Source organism: Harpia harpyja, chromosome 4 (assembly GCF_026419915.1).
Source record: "Harpia harpyja isolate bHarHar1 chromosome 4, bHarHar1 primary haplotype, whole genome shotgun sequence".
Taxonomy (NCBI): domain Eukaryota; kingdom Metazoa; phylum Chordata; class Aves; order Accipitriformes; family Accipitridae; genus Harpia; species Harpia harpyja.
This window is the reverse complement of record NC_068943.1, coordinates 83,806,047-83,819,237: the sequence shown is the minus strand read 5'-3', so window position 1 is coordinate 83,819,237 and position 13,191 is coordinate 83,806,047. Positions and strand designations below refer to the sequence as shown.

The 13,191-nt window shown below is 51.3% G+C and overlaps 1 protein-coding gene across 1 annotated transcript in view; it reads left to right on the top strand.

The window, feature by feature from the left end:
- The window catches only part of IGF2BP1 (insulin like growth factor 2 mRNA binding protein 1), a 29,457-nt gene that overhangs the window by 8,585 nt on the left and 7,681 nt on the right, over nucleotides 1-13,191 (top strand). The window lies entirely within an intron of this gene.

Sequence of the window (13,191 nt, the reverse complement as noted above, 5' to 3'; positions counted from 1 at the left end):
CCAGCAGAACTAGGTCCGTGCTTTATTTTTAAGAGTAATCCACCAGGTTGAGTTTAAGATGCTATGAACACGGTCCACCTAAAATAAAAGCAGCGGCAGCCCCGTGCACCAGGAACCGCTGGGAGCTGGCAGGGCTCCATGCAGCGCACGGCGAGATGCAAATCCCGCACGGTCCGGGGGTATTGCGACGTGTAAACAGCACTTGAGATTACAGGGAAATTGATTTGCACAAAAAGGAGAAAGTTTTGACTCCGACGAAGGTCCTGCTGCAGTTTCCTTTTTTACAAGGTTAAAAGCGGAGATCCTGGGGGAGCAGCCTCCCGGACTGGAGTGTAAAAGAGACACGAGAATTGTGATCTAGAGCCAAATAAAAGGGAAGAGAATAAAAAAAAAAAAAAAGGCTCTCAGGGCCAGATTTTCACCCACAATTGGAGCCAGATTTTTCCAACTTGCATTTAAGCGTCTAAATAAAAGCTCCGTTTTCAGAAGCGATTAGCGCCTGATGTGCTGAGCGCTCTTGAAAAATCTGACTGTCGGGATTCCTTCTTATTTCTTGAGATTTGGATCCGCCAGCTCACACCCGGGAGGATTCAGCAGTTATTGACCCCCCCGGGTCCTGCCCCTTTGCCCCCACGATGCCACGGAGGCTGCTGCTGCCCTGAAGGAGGGGGTGGATGCTGGGGGGGGCACAGGCTGGCAGGTCCGGAGGAGTTACTTGTCCCTCTACTTTTTAGCTCTCAGCTGCGTGGAGAGCCGTTGCGTTTAGTGCTCGTGGCGGCGAAAGGTTTGTCAAACTATTTGGGAATTTTGGGAGCGCGCGTGGACAAATGGTTGGGAGCTGGGGATGAGGTGCAGAATAAGGGGCACAGAGCTGCTGCACGGCGAGGTGGGGACGGAGCGATGCCTGAGATGCTCCGTTCTCCCTTTTAGCTCTACGTTTTCTCCAGCGTTTATCACCGGCAAAGCACTGGCTTTGCTTAAACTCCTGCACGATCCAAAGCTGTGGGTTTGGACCTTCTGAGTGTGTTGCGTGCAGAGAACTACCTGTAATGAAAAGCTATCTGTATTAAGGTATCACAAGCAGTAGCAGCGTTTACCTGCGAGGTGTTGGGAAATGCTGCGTCCTCAACAGCGACGCTGCTGGGGTGGGGTGAGCTCTGCGGTTCTGCCTTATAACCAGGACTATCAATCCTACCTAAATTATTCCTTGGTTATTACTGGTCACGTCTGAGCAGACTTGATCACCCGAGTGGGTAGTCATGTGTTTATATATATACACACACACATATATGTGAGTGTATATGTTTTCTTTGCTGTGAAGACATTCATGCATGTCTTGTGATCTCCTGCGGTTGAAGCCTCTGGCATAAAAGTATTTACAAACAAATTGATCAAAGACTAAAAGAAAATTGTGATTTCTCGGAGGAAGAAGAGCTTGTGGCTGCTATAGGCTTTTATGGAGTTGTTTGTCGGGGTGTAATTTCATGAGAAGCCAAGAACCTCGTATAAATGTTGTGCTTTTGGGCTCGGATTCACAAGGTTCCTAAGGATGTGCTTTTAAACAGGGGAGCCATCCTTTTGAAGTTAATGGGGCTGCTTCAATGGTAAAATGAGGCATATGCTGAATTTGAGCCTAAATATACGACTTTATATGAACTTTATATAGTCATTGTTTAGCGTTCAGTTACAGCTGAACTAATAATGCAACAAATTTCTCTGACATCTGCGGCCTCTTCTTGCTTATGGCAGAGACGCAAAGTGGCTGTGACTTTTATATGTGATACGTATTGGGGGGAGAGAATATTTGTGACTTCAAAAGCTATGGCTTGAATGAAGAGCTTCCCCTGGTGAGCCTTTATGTGCCTCGTGATATTGTTCCTGTGCCTTACTGTCTGCACACCCCTGCATGCCTGGCATGAATATTTGCACAGCGCAAATTTTATATTTAGTTTCCCCAAATACTTGCTCATGCAACTTTGAAAGCTACTTTCTGCCGCTGTTTGCGCCAGTAAAACTTGGCGATGTGAATGTTTATGGAAGGCAGACAGGAGAGAGGGCACGAACATGACTGAGGGGAATTCACTTAGGAAAAAATCCAGATCAGATATTCAGACAGCTTTATGCTGGATTTCCCTAACGGTGCATTGAATTTATTTGGTGTGTGTTTGTCGGGTTGGCTTTTCATGTTGCCTGTGCCAAAGTAGTAGTGGGCTTTAAATGGCTTTGCTTCGGCACCGCTATTTACTCTGTAACGAGGTGAATGGCAGTGGAGTAGAAAAGCCCCATCTTTGCTGTTTTCCAGCTCCTGCCCTGTCCTACCTGAGCCTCAACCTTTTCCTTTTCTTCTCTTATTCAAGACCCCCTTGCTAAAAAAACCCCAACCCCAAACTAACAAATGTAGGACGTCTTCCTCCATCTGGAAACTTTACATCTCCCCTGGTGCTGGTCCAGCACCCGTGGGACGAAGGAAGCAGCCGGGGGGTTTAACCCTCTCCCAAACCCGAGTAGATGCCTGAGGAGGAGTGCGGCCGCATCTGCGCAGGCACCGCTGGCTTTCTCGGTCGGGCTGGCCGAGGTGGGTTGGTTGGCATCTTTCCTTCTGCCCCCAAAAGGTGGTTTTGTGGGCTCTGCGTGAGAAACTTTTAATTTTTCATTTTTCAATGAAAACGCTAGATCGCATTTTCTTAGAAGAGTTTTGCTTTGCCCTCATCTCCTTTCTGAAGAGGAAATGCAAGAGGAAAGCGAGTCTGGCTTCAACCAGATTTGGCGAAGAACCTCGGTGGTTCTATTTAAAATTTATGCTGGAAATGAAGAAGAAGAAGAAAAAAAAAAGTCTCACTTGTACTTTTTCATCTTAGTTAGTCTCTTCTCTTTACCAGCCCCGGCTGCGACACCAAACCTGCAGCAGATCTTTGTGTTGTCCTTGCCTGGACCTGCCAATGCTGCTGCCAGGGCTGGAAGGGGCTTTTGGGAGATCCTGTCTGGGATCTGGGCTGGGATTTGTGCCCGACACGATGGGGACAAGCCTGCTGCTCGCAACCTGGGCTGCTGGAGGTCTGAAACCCCCTCTGCCACCTCCCCACCCAAACTGGGAGGACTGGCAGGTCTGAGTACGGCATCACGGGTTTTAACTTGAGTTTTGGCAAAAGGGTCTCCACCCTTGAATTAAGCTCAGAAGATAGCATAATCTGTGTTGTAACTTCTAGATTCTCCCTTTATGAGTCCGCTTTGATCCCGGAGGGCTTGTCTGCATGCAATCGCTGCACTGGTTCAACCTGATTTGGCTTCAGACAGGCTGGGTGCCACTGGCACAGAGCCCTGCACGGAGACTCTCTTATATCGATTTTTGATCCGGTCTTTTCTGACAAATCTGTACCTGCCAGGTGCGAGGGTCCGTGGCACCGTAATGGCACTGTAACGTCACAGCGGAGCAGCTTTCAACGCCGCCGGTCCCCGTGCTGCCTCATCCACCTCCTCCTCCTTCTCCTGCCGACACAGACCTCGATCAGAGAAACCCTCAGAAGTCACAAGCGGTTTTGTTTCCTCTTCCTTTCTTGCGCTGGCACGTGCTTGTGTATCTGAAGTTGTCAGGGCCCTGAATCCTTGCAGCTCCCCTCGGCTTTAACGAGTCCCTCCTTATTTCCTCTGCTCAAAGCACTCCGAGCCCGTGGGGTTTGTAAGGTCTCCAGTAAGAGACCAATACCCCGCTGTCTGGAGGGGCTGGAAATACAGAATAAAAAGATGTCCCCGGCCACTTTCTGTAGGCAAAATCTTATGAAACATATCTGAGTGACACCTGTCAATCACCCTGGTAATGATGCTTAATTATTGAGAAATTAGAGCAGTCTAAGACCCACCCGAGAGCATGTGGTGACAGGGTTTGGGGTTCTCGCTGACGCCGGCTGTGTGGGACCTGCCCGAAGCTTCACTTGGCTGCTTTGCCAAGCCTGAACTCATCTCAAAGCATCCCCAAGCCCATAGCACCATCAAGAACCACTGGAAACCAGTTAGAAATATGTCCTGGGCACTGGAGGAGGACAGAGGTGCCCTCTCGTGGCAAGGAGAAGTGGGTGGGAGGTTCATGGGTGGCACCCAGCTGCCTGCTGAAACCCCATCCCCGGCACCCTAACGAAGGCAGTAACGAAGGGCGGGAGTCGGTGTAGCCATGCTGTGGGTTTCACGTCATCTGAGCTTTTATTTTGTGCATTGTCGGCTTTGGGGGAGGATGGCAGGAGACCTGGTGGACCGAGACATCTCCTGTATCGGTGGCTGAGTGAGAATCCACGCTTAGGACCTTTTCTATTCAAAGTCAGCTCCCATGGGTGAAGGGAGATGCTCGGAAATGTGCAGAATGCGCCAAAATGCAGAATATGCTTTATCTCGTGTGTGCTTTTATTCAGGTTTTTATATCAGCGTCAGGGATAGAGGGAAGCTAATAGCCGTGTGGAGTTGGCAGTGCTCCCTTCGACGCTTTGCGGACACGCAGATGATGCCACGTGCTCCCTTGCCCAGTTACCTTAGAGTTTGTTGCGTTGTGCTGTGCTCTGAAGTGATGGTCTCGGAAGTGCTTTGAGGTCCATGGGTAAAAGATGGGGCAAGGAACGAGTCCCACTTCTGCCACCCCTCCACGTGTAATGGTCTGCAAGAAAATTTGCCTTTAAACTTCACATTTGTTGGCGTGTTCGTAGTCCAGCCACTGCCAGCTTAGGGGTCAGGTTTGATTAAGGGCGGTTTGAGAGTTGAAATTTTAGATTTTTCTTAAGGGAAGAAAATTCCTCAATGTGTCTCGCTGGCTGTTGGGTCGCAGTGGGACCGAGCTGCCCCGTGGCCGGAGCTGGCCGGGAGGGAACTGGTGTGTTACCTGCCACCCATTTGTCAGAGGCAGCGTGTCCCGCTGAGGTTTGGGGTTGGGTTGCTGGCTGTGGGAACCCACCGAGTTTAGCTGGGCTTGGCTTTGGGGCATCTTCAGAGCATCAGAAAGAGCCTTTCGATACGTGGCAACTCGCCAGCAAATTGGAATGGAAAGATAATGCAAAATGGATGCATTGTATAACTCATCCATCTTTCCTCTCTATTACTTACTGTTAAACTTGTCCTGTCCGCAGATATTTGATGTATTGACTTTGGCAAGGACTAGCTGCAGAAGTCTGGAGGATGACTAGAGGCTTCCTCTGGGCAAGTTGAAGATAAGGGTTTTTGAGATTTCTTTGCGATTTCCTGCATCTTTTGAAGCACCGAGGTATTGGCTCCTCTCAGAGGTTGGCACTTAGCTGGGTGGATGTGGCATGTGCTCCGTGCCAGCACCATCTACGTGGGGTCAGTGGGGAAAATGAGGAGTGGAAAGGCAGAACAGCAGTTTAATAGAGGAGGGGATATAAGACAGCATTTTTCCGGGCTCTGGGCAGCAACCAGTCCCTTCCCTCTGCACCTGAAATGCAGCAGCTCTTCTAAAAACAGGAATGAGTTCTCCGAGGCTTTCAAAGGGATGCTCATGGACAACTCATTCTTGGCAGCTTCCTGAAAAAATCTCATCAATTATTAGGCGTGATTCTCCGTGTACAAAGCGGTTCCGAAAAAGAGCTAATGGGGAGAAACCAATTAGACAGATTTATTAGCCCAAGATCAAATTCTGGTTGCTGAGATGATTGATGGAAAGGATTAATCACGTCGTGCTTGCTTGCCAGAGATAACTGCTAGCCAAGGCGAGTGGGTCCGTATGAGACTTTTGCGTAGATGATGTGTTTCTCTGAAATCCCACGGCCGGTTCGCTTCTGCGTCCCTCCAACTGCAAGAAGCCAAATGCCCTTGTTGGCTTGGCCTGATCTCCTCTTGGTTCGTTTCTCTTCAAGGGACGAGCCCGGTTTTCTCTCTGCCTTTCTTTCTGCTACTGCTGCTTTAATCTTGTCATTATACATATTTGCATATTTCTTTCTCAACCTCCTCTTCCTTTTATTCCACCCCCAAATCTCTTTCCCATCAGCCACCCTGCAGCTCTGGCTTTGCTGTCGCACAGGCGCAGCTGGGACTCTCCTCTCTTGCCTTGGCCAGGTCCCCCAGTGAAGGCAACCACTGGCCGTGGAGGCTTTTCACTGGTATGTGGTTATAGAGAAGTTGTTTCTTCGTGAAGATTTGGGATAGGAGGGCAAGCAGGTCACTGGGGTTGCAAGGAAAGAGGGCAGCACCTCAGAATAACACAAGATGCTTTTAGAAGAAAGGGTGTTAGAGTTTAAGAGCTTGTTGCACTGATGACATTAAGTTGAGGTCTGGTGAGAGAAGGCATTTTGGAGGCAGGGGGTGGTTCTCTGGGAGACCTGTGCTTTTTCTTTATGGGAGATACAGAAAAATCATTGTTTAAATCGGTGTTTCCTAGGCAGGCTGCAAGCTGGATCCCTTTTCAGGACAAGAAAAGGGATGCTCTTCTTTCCCATTCCATCCCTCCTGGATCCTGCTCAACTGTAGCACATCTGGGGGCTTTTTGATGGGGTTCTCCCACTTTTTTTTCACGCTCCGTGGGACTATACCTAACCTGCCCCATATCACAGCCCAGGTCGTAGTCCAAATCTATCTCAATCAGCACCTTCAGCGGTGAAGCCAGGCTTTGAAGCAAGGGCCACAAGAGGGGTACGGGGGGCCTGGGCAATGCTGTGGTGGGGGGGACTGGTAATGGGGAGCAGCATGGCCAGGAGAGGGCAGTGATGACCTTAACTTTGGCAGAAAAATTCAGTGCTGTAAAAACTGCCCTTAATTTGGGGCTCACCTCCCAACCTTTAGGAAATGCTAGCTCAGATCTGTGTTTTTTTACTTATGTGCTCAAATTGAATATCCTTGATGTTTAACATTGCGGCACTAATGCTCAAAACAAATGCGATGCCTCCAAATCTCAGAGCTCTGGGTTTAGGCTCTTTGCAAACTCAGGGGATGACTTTTCCATGGTTCCTCCCCATTCTCACATTGAGGTTTTTCTTCCAAACCATGAAGGCTCCAAAAGTTCAGCCTGGACCTGCTGCACCTCTGTGAGGAACTGGGTCAGGAGGTCTGGATTCAGAAACAAATTCAAATATCTGTCTCTGCTTAAGTATGACTCAAACCTTAGTAATGCTGCATTTAAGGGGAGGGAATTAGGATCGCTGGCTTTGCTTGAGCATCATCCGGTGAATTCGGTATGTGGGTTTTTTTCCTGCCTTGCCAGTGTGTGAGCGCTTCCAGTGAGGACCTTGCGTGTCTGGTCCTGCTGGGATGTTCGTGTGTCAGTGGGTTTAATAGTACAACAACCGACCGGCACGTGGGGAAGCCGAGAGGTGCATTGACTTGGAGGGCAACGCAAAAGATGGCAAATCACAGGTGAAGTGGCTAAAGCCTGGAGGCAGATCCCGTCCGAGCGGACGGACGGTGTTGGGTTGTGCTCGGAGGTGTGGTAGGGATCTGCTGTGGGCTTCCAGCAGGTACCTCCTTTTTTTCTGCTATTGTTGCCTTGTCAATGTTTAGGGATAATATTCCTGCTTTGCGGAGATGCCGGCAAATTGAAAGCCTATCAGTTTATAAAGGAAAAGCAAGTTATTTCTGCTACAACTTTTCTCCGAGTCCCCCTGGCAACGTTTGTGTCTTAGCAACCACATTTTCCTATTTAAAAATGTTTAAAACATTAAAAAACAACAACAACAACAACACATTAAGCACAGGATTAAGTGCTTTCCTGAATCAAAGCCTAACTAGATAAATGAAATGCTGTTAATTGAATCAGGGATGCACTGTGTTTTCAGCCCCCAAATTTGCATAACATTTGCATTTGATTGAAAAGCCATCATTAATGTTGTTCAGTTCTAGTAGGTCCCCCCATGTCTCCGGCTTCGGCCGTCCTCCTCCTGCCCCGAGGAGCTGCCTAAATGGTTTCGGTAGGAGATGGCCAGGATGGGGTCGGTGCTTGGGGTCGGGGAGAGCCCAGAGCTTGGTCCCTTGGCGTCTTGGTGCTGTTAGTCACCTCTGCTTTGACAAATACATGGTGGGGGACGGCGAAGGTCCAGGAGATACTGGATGTAAGGGTGATGCTGTAGCCAACATCCCACGGAAAGCACGTCTGGTGTGTGTGCGGCTCCGGGGTGACTGCAGAGCTATTGCTGATGCCCTAAGACAGAGCGATGGGGGACAGAGGACCAGCAGCTCCTGTCGGCATGCTCGGGGTTGGCCCTTCCTCTAGCAGACGTTCACTAAATCAGCCCTTTGCTTTGGGGCTAAGGAGAAATCAAGTTGTCCTGACTAAAACTGGACCAGTGAGGGAAGAGGAAGGAAATCTGTGGGGCTGGCTGTGCTGGAGATAGCCACGCCGTGGGGCCATTTCCCTCGTTGGGGTCACCCCTGTGCATGGGGATTGTTGGTGCTCCCTAAAGACGAGCCTTGTAGAGCATCGTGCGGCAGTAACACGGGCGGTTGTGAGTGTCTGGTGTCCGCGGATCACAGGGAATGTTGTTTGGGGCTAAACACTCAGAAGGCAATAGTCGGGGTAACCTGAGCATCCTGCACCTTCCGTACTCCTCTCCTCCCTGCGCCCACTGCGCCGATCCCTCCAGCTGCCTCCGCACTGCCAGCACAGGTGATGCCTGGGGACAAATCCCTTTGGCAAAATAATCCCAGTCCATCGGCAAGCCCCTGCCTGCTCCGTGAGGCTCCGTGTGCTGCGGGGCAAGGGAAGGAGGCACATCTGCGGGGTGCGATGGAGAGACAGAGGTTTTATCCCGAGCTCCGCTGCCAACCCGCTCAGTGGCTGTGGATGCGGCGATGCTCCTCTCCGAACGTCTCTCCGGCTTTTTGCGCTGGGAAAGAGCCGCTCTTGTCTCCGCTGGGACCTGTGGCCAAAACCATATCGGGAGGAGGTGACAGCAAGTCTCGCTGGGGCTCCTCACCGGAGGCAGGGATGCACCCATACTGGTGATGCGGCGGGAATCAGCTCTGTCCCCCGTCCAAAGCGTTGCCTCGAAAACACCGCGCGGGGTTTGTGCAAAAGGGAGGGGAACCCTCGAGCGAGGCTGGGCTGTGCCGGTGCTGCTTTGCCGTTGCCTTCGGCTCGCGACGGCCAGCCCCAGCCTCCCGCTGGCCCCCGGCCAGGCTGCCTGCTCCTAACTAGCTAGTGCCCCTTTCTTGGGTCCCTGCCACTGCCGCCACCGTGCCAGTCCACTCCGGGGAATTACCAGCAGATTCTTAATTAAGTGGGAGGCTCTGGCCACCCTTTTGAAGGCGATCTCTGGGGATGCATCCAGGGGTGAGAGAAGGGGGATCCTGGTGGCTGAATCTGTGCTTGGATGTTTCCCAGCGAGATTTAAAAACTAAAAACCAAACCAAAAAAAATCCCAAACCTAATTTGGGATTCTTAACGACGATTCTGCCTCCCTGGGTGATCAGGATTTTCTGCGAAGGTTGCCGCGGGTACCAGTCCGTTCGTGCTGCCGATGTGCCGCGGGGAACCGAGGGTGCACGGCTCCGAGGATGCGGCTGCCGACGCGGCACCGAGAGCCGGCGATGCTGTGCGGGCTGGGAGGGCTCTGGGTGCGTCAGGGACACGGAGTGGTTTCCAGCTGGCTTCGAGGCTGTCTGGCTGACCGGCAGCGGGTGTTTTCTGAGCGAACAGGGCTTTCCTTTGCTGCCACTTTCTCCTGTTTTATCCTCAGTTTCTCCCTTTTGGAGAAGAGGTCCCTCCCGGTGCACTTTGGGTTTAACCCACGCGGTATTGATGGGCACAGTGTGAGAGGGCGAGATATCTCCATGGTACGTGGACATTCCAGGTTGCTCCACGACACTTTGCTCTGTCTCTTTGCTTTTCCTCCTCAGTGAGGTTTAACCTGTTGGTGTGTTGAGCTCTTTAAAGAGCTGGCTGAAGGAAAACCCGAGGAAAGCCTTTGATGGAGCAGATCTTGGTGCTTCCAGTGCTTGGGGGTAACGAAGGACTGACCCAAGATGGTCATCTGTGGTGTGGCTCCGTGATGTGGGTCCCATCACAGCCTCCTGTTGCATCAGGGTGGGTGGTTTTTTTTTTCCCAGTGAGCCCAACCCATGGCCAGGGAGGGTTTTCTGAGAGCATCAAGAGATTTCAAATGTCTCACTTTGACTCCTGGCTCTGCAGGAGAGCCAGCAGATCCACATGGGGCTGCCAGGCACGTTGGCAGGTTTTCCAGGACTGAAGGATGGACATAGTGGGATGCTAAAATCCCATTATCACAAATAGCACCGTCGGCGTGGAGCAGGAGGAGGGCAACGTCGGGATCCGTCCCTGGGACTCGCGGTTCCTCTCCCCTTACAGCCCTGCAGCTGTTCACCCTCCTCTTTCCTCCCCCTTTTATTTATTTATTTTTTTTTAAATAAAAAAAAGCCACTAGCATGCACAGGAACTGGCCAGATTTGCAAATAGACATTTATTTACCAGGTTGATCGGTCTGCTCCGGCTCACCCCAAGGATCTGGGAGGCTCTTGCCTTCGGCATAAGACGAGCAGCGTCCGGCAGAGCTCTCGCCTTCTCCCGCGGGCTGGAGATGCCGGGGCTGGTCCGAGGGGCACGAGCACCGGTCCTGGCTGGCAGCTGAGGTCGGGCGAGCGGAGGTTGCGAGAGCCCTTCAGCGGCACGGGAGGGAGGAGCTCCTGCTTTTGGCACATTGTGAATAAAAAGCCGGGGAATCGCAGTCTCGCGGAATTATTTATTTGGAGTCGAGCTCTGCTTGGCGTGGAGGTGGGAGCGGGCAGAACCGGGCTGTCGCATTCGGTGGTGTGAAGAGCGGCATTTCGCGATGAGGATTTAAATACAGCAGGACCTGCTTCTAGCAAAGCAAATAACGGGGTTTATTTATTCATGACTTCCTCTGTAATTCTAACCACAGCTGCTGCCGAGTGCTCGGACGGAGCCGGATTCGAGCAAGAGCTGTTCATCGGAAGGGGAGGTTTCCACCCGCTGTGGGACAATTCCATGTCGAGCCAGTCCTCACTGAAGGGTGATGGATGCGGCTCTGATTCTGCCCTCCCTGGGGCAGGATGGGCACCGGTGGAGATGGGCCAGGAGTCAAGTATTCGGGATGCCGGCTCATCCTGGAATTTTGCGGGATCTTGTTCTGCTTTGTGCAGCTCACCTGGCTGGGCTGATGATAAAAGACCCATCTCTGCCTCCGAGCGTGGCCTTGTAGGGTTTTAATATCCATCAGTGATGGAGGCTGTTAGGACCGGTAAATAATCCCGGTGGCGTGGTCGCGATGGGAGGAATTATTGGTTAATTAACATATTAATAAAAGCACAGTGGCCCCGGTGAGGCGCAGAGCAGCCCCTTCGCCTTGCCCAGCCAGCACGGATGCAGGCGATGCTCTGCCTGGGCAGGCGCTCCAGCAAGCTCAGAAAAGGAGATCCGATTCTTATTTTAATTAATTTTTTTTTTTTGGGGGGTGGGGGAAGAGAAAATTAGATGCCACCAGCAGAATTACGGTGTGAGGACATAAATGGCTCTTTTCTCTCCATAGCACATTCGATTCTGGTCACGTATGTGCAGAACACATGCTCTGCCCGTGCAGATGCTTGTAGCTATCTGGACAAGTTTCCGTGGCAGGGGTGGGCGGTGGGAGACCTACGGGGTTTTCTCTATCACTTCAAATCCTTTTGACCCTCCCTGGACTGTGACATTCTTCGCATTCTGAATTTCTTAATCTCTCTCCCATTCATTTTGGGATGCGGATTAGCACGTAAATGAGAGATCTGGTTTCAGAGCATGCTCCCCCCACTTTGCTTCCTGCAGCCCCCCACAACATGCTGTGATTTTAAGGGTTGGGTTGGTTTCTTTTTCCTTATCCACCTGGCTTGCATCTGTAGCAGTGACAAAATTTGGTGTTTTGGAGCCTTCCCGGTGGCTGAGCTGGCAGGAGCTCTGAAAATCTTATTTTTTGTGCTTCATTTTGACTTTCGGATGGGAGAGCAGCCCCAAATCTGGCCATCCCATTCCTCCGGTCTGAATCTTTGGGAAATCTTTGGTGACTTTGGGAAACATCAGTTCTGGTTTTGTTTGAAACCACCCAACCAAGCCAGCTCTTTGGGGGATTTTGATGTGTGGGGGTTTGCATCAGCAGCACGGATCAGAGGGGATGCTTGAGGCAGCTGCTTTTACCTTGCAGGATGAAGGGGCTGAGGAGGGATCCTTACCTGTGTGGCTAAATCATACCGATGGCTTTGGGCCATTTCATGCCGAGATGATTTCTTCTCGTTGACAAATGAGCTGAGCCACCTTCTGAAGTTGTGTAATTAGAAGATAAGGATCTGGAATCTCATTTTCTCTCCTTTTTTGGATTATTTTATGCATTCACAAATACTTTGAATTTGAAGCCCGGGTCTGTGATGAGCCGGTCCAAGGATATTTACCCGATATAGTGCTGAGCTGCCTGCCACAGTTGCAGCATTTATTTTCCTTTTCTTTAGGCATCTTAAAATTCAGTGGGTTTGGTTATTCCTGAAAAACAGAGGCCAATGGGGGGGACCAGCCATCTGTGGGGGTTTGGCACTGTTTGCATGTGGGTTGCACCCACAAAGCTGCGTCCTTCAAAGCCTTGGGCACCTAAAGGTGTCATTGCCTTTAGGTGGGGGCTCTTGGGGTGTCTGGCAGCATGTCGGGGTGCCGGCAGCCCCGGCAGCATGGTCGTGTGCCGGTGCCGGAGCTGCCGGCCGAGCTCACGGCTGCTCTCAGCTGTCTGCAGCAGCTGCACGGCGAAGGGTGGGATGGGGGGGGACAGCACCCCCGGGGCAAATTTGGCTTTGGAATTAAAAAAAGAGTTTCTATTTTGGGAAAAGTAAGGTTAGGAAGAGCCAAAAATGTGAGTGGAGAAGTAGCCTGAGACCATCTCGGTTGGTGGAGCTGGGATGCCCGTGCCTTGATCTCCCCGGTTGATATTTAGCCGGGTTTTTGGATGAGGCAGTGATGCTCCGGGAGCTCCTGCCAGCGGTTGGTGGCATCCCAAGGGTTGTCTCTTCGTGCCTCCAGTGCAGGGGGGGCAGGTTACATGAACACACGGCTCCCTTTTTGCTTTTGAATCCTTCTATTTAATCTGGCAAAAGTCTCTGCCTTTCCAGCCGTGCCTGCATTAGGGCTCCAACCAGTGCCAAAGGCTTGGGGGGATTTTGGCATCTTGTTCTTGGTGAAGCTCCCGGCGTAAATCCAGCACTGACCAGGCTGGGTGTAAT